Source organism: Teleopsis dalmanni, chromosome 2 (assembly GCF_002237135.1).
Source record: "Teleopsis dalmanni isolate 2A chromosome 2, ASM223713v2, whole genome shotgun sequence".
Taxonomy (NCBI): Eukaryota; Metazoa; Arthropoda; class Insecta; order Diptera; family Diopsidae; genus Teleopsis; species Teleopsis dalmanni.
In genome coordinates, this window is record NC_051847.1 from 87,499,789 (window position 1) to 87,503,132 (window position 3,344).

The following is a 3,344-nucleotide window of genomic DNA, read 5'->3' on the forward strand; positions in this document are numbered from 1 at the left end:
ATATACAATATTACACGAATTCTGATAGAGTAATTAAGGTTAAATAATCAACTCACTTGCCGGTTTTGTAGGAAAGAGAATAAGACTTTGAAGCACGACCTGGGAATTCAATGCTACAATATATTAAGGGGATTGATTTTAGCAAAACACACATGGGTTTAAACCATGTAAGGGACACTATAAATATCTAGGACACAATTAAAATCCCCTTAATGATACAAATTATATGCAATATATATCTAAAAAGTTAATGTACTTTCAAGCTCCATATTAAAAATGTAATTAAAATTACGTATGCTGATATCCTAATCCAATATTGAAGTCCTATTTTTGAAGTAACAAGTTTGAAAAACTTTTTCCGTAACCCTCATACAGAAAAGTTGAAGATGATATGCTTGTACACTATAATATTAATATTACAAAATCTTAGTTTAATAGGGTTTGCTAAGAAATGAATATATTATCTCAATCAGCATCAGCATAATACTATATATCAATATAATTTCTAGTTTTTACTTTTTTAACTTTTATATTTAAAAATTACTCTTATTAATTCATGTTAAAATTTTTTATTATATTTTCAAAATATTTCACAAATATTTCAAATTTCTTCGTAGACCATCTTTAGTGAAAATCGTAATAAAAATCTTATTGATAAAATTGGTGTTATTAACAATTAATTATTATATATCAAAATCTTAAAATTTATGATATTTATGGTATATTTTAATTTTATTTTATTTAATTTTATTTTATTTTGTTTTCATCATAAATGTCAATGCATACCAAAAGAAAATTGACATAACCTTTTTAAAGAAATGAAATTGTCAATTGCAATAAATTAATCGATCTATTCATAGTCGTATAAGTTCGAAAGCAATCTAAACAGAACTTTTTGAAATAGGTTAATTGACAACAGTCTTACCTTTTCAGAAAGCTGCTGTTGCTAATGAAATGATAGCGTTTTGTTAATGATGTAAAATTTAAAATAGCTTTAAACAACATCCTTTAGTTCTATCACGCTATATCTCTGATCCTATCCCTTCAAGTATCATAGAGTTTTGGTAATGCACCCGTAAAGGATCTTCCTTAATTACTTGAGTTATTGTTAATATTTGTCTAACACAAAAACCTCTTTTTAAATATTTAATTTACTTTAAAATAAACATTAAAAATATATTCTAACTATAATCTATATAGATTATATATGTTACACAATTCCAAAATATTAATTTTCATTAACAACAGAATAATGTAATAAACTATAGAAATAAATAATTATGATCGAAATCAGTATTGTATTATATTATCACACAGTGATAATCACACAGTATCTAAATAAAGATATAACACTCTAAACATTGTCTCTTGTTTTGATAAGAGAGTCATATGACATGTTATGATATGTTTAGTTCCTCTTTTAGTATTATTTCAGTACATTTTTTTATGTGATTGAATTTGAAATATATTTACTTTTGTATAGATATTTATACAAAAATACACACATTTACTTCTAATAGTGGCATATTCTGGCAGTTATTACTGATGAACACTGTTTTGAGAAACGTGACAAGACAACCCTCATCACCGTGACCACCTTAAATTGAAATATCTCTTATTATTTGTCATTTTCACTTGCAAATAGTAACAATTTTTAATTTAAGGTGATCATGACTATCTGTATAATATTGCTGTAATTGCTAACGCCATGTAAGCTGTTCACTTAAGATATTACCCAAATATATACATACGTTAGTTGTCAAAGAAGTAACCACTATAGTGTATTGAATTATTCCTCAGCGCACTTAAGATATTAAGTACGGTATAAGTGAACTGATCTTAAGATTACTATAATATATCTTAAGTTATATTACCAAACATATGCATTAGTTATCAAAGAAATGAGCACTATAGTAAATTGAATTATTTCTCAGTACGTTTAAGATATTAAATGCAGTATAAGCAAACTGATATTTAGATAAGTATAATATATCTTAGGATATATTACTTAAATATACACATTATTTGCCAAAGAACTGACCACTATAGCCTATGATTATTCCTGTGTGCATTTAAGATATTATCTAAATTACATACATTAATGTATGTATATATATATAAACATTGTATTTGTACATGTTTATACATTAGTTACCTTAGCAGTAATCAATATATCATAGTGATCATGATCTTAAATTAGAAAATATCGGGCGTTAATTCCATATAATTTTTGCCTAACTATTTATTATATTTTCTTTCGTCTAATTAATATTCAAATATAACAATATATCATATGATACTAAAAAATGTAACCACTGTTGTCCATATTACTAAATATGCAGAGACAAAATGTTTTTTCCTGCTGGGTCATAATTTGTTTGAGGAAAAATTGAAAGCAAAATCTCAAGAATGGTAACTGAAGGAGGGAACAACTTGTTTTAAATGTCAGACCGTCTACGAACTGTCTGCGCCGCATTTGCACTATCATCACTTTTTGTATGAAAGCAAATTAATAGCTTAATAAACTGCACACCAACAATTATTTCATGACGAATCATAAACATTTTGAGTGAAGACTCGTACAAAAACTTACAAAAATCCACTTAAAACAAAAGTGACAAGATCAGGTAACATTGCGTGATGAAATTATGTTTTTCCCCGTACCAACAAATGCGACTTACAACAGCAAATTTGTAATTCGACAGGTAAATAAACGATCCTCTCCCCCATGACATTGTGGCATTCTCACTGAAAATACCTCAAATAATTTTGTGCAAAGAAGGCAACTGCAGCGAACAGGCAGCGAGCAGCGAAAATGCAGACAAGTTAGCAGAGGAACACAGACTAGCCGGCTAACTACCTCATCGGCTGAGTAATTGATAAATATTGCATTATTCGAATAGTAGCAGTGGTGCCAGAACTCAGAATTGGCAACACAGAACCACATTACACGATGCCGCTCGAACGCTGCCAAAGTCGTCTGAGTGTCTCGCATATGTGAATGTGTGCTGCCAACCGAAGGCATTTGTATCTTTGTCAATGTGGGAACGCTTGCAAGCAACCTATGAGCAACTGTTTATGTATCTGTATAGGTATGAAAATAATTGAACAAAGTCTATGCTGCGATTGCAGTAGGTTCGTATGAGTCTGTCTGGAACTGTCTGGGAAACTGTCTGGGCCATGTCTAGCGGCTCCGTTAATGAACTTTTTGTAGGTCGTTGCTATGTTAGCAGGTGGATTATAACAAATTTCTGTTTGTTTGTTTATTATTTCGCATTCACATATAACAAAAGCTATTTACCCACAAATTGCAGAAATTTATGTTTTTACTTTTTTCTGCACAG